Source organism: Gavialis gangeticus, unplaced genomic scaffold (genome assembly GCF_001723915.1).
Source record: "Gavialis gangeticus isolate Ggan-Ray unplaced genomic scaffold, GavGan_comp1, whole genome shotgun sequence".
In the NCBI taxonomy this organism is placed as follows: domain Eukaryota; kingdom Metazoa; phylum Chordata; order Crocodylia; family Gavialidae; genus Gavialis; species Gavialis gangeticus.
In genome coordinates this window covers 41391329-41391716 of record NW_017728995.1, presented here as the reverse complement: position 1 = coordinate 41391716, position 388 = coordinate 41391329, and positions in this window count along the sequence as shown.

Sequence of the window (388 nt, the reverse complement as noted above, 5' to 3'; positions counted from 1 at the left end):
CAAGGGGAGGTAATCCCAACACAGATCAAAGGGAACAGGAAGGTGCAAAAGCCTCCATGGCTCACCAAAAGCATCCGGAATGTCTCCTAGCTAGAAGGGAGGCGTACACCCAATGGAAGGGAGGGGCCATCACCAGGGAGGATTATATTGTGGTTGCTTGGGGATGCAGGGGGCCAGTTAGGAAGGCCAAGGCAGAGATGGAACTGGGACTAGCTTCCCAGATCAAGGACAAGAAGAAGTCCTTTTTTAAATACATAAGGGGCAAAAAGAAGGTTCCAGGTAATGTGGGGTCCCTGCGGGACATGCTAGAAAATTTGGTCATCACACCAGATGATAAAGCTAACGTATTTAATGATTTCTTTGCCTCCATTTTCCTGACCAGGGACCG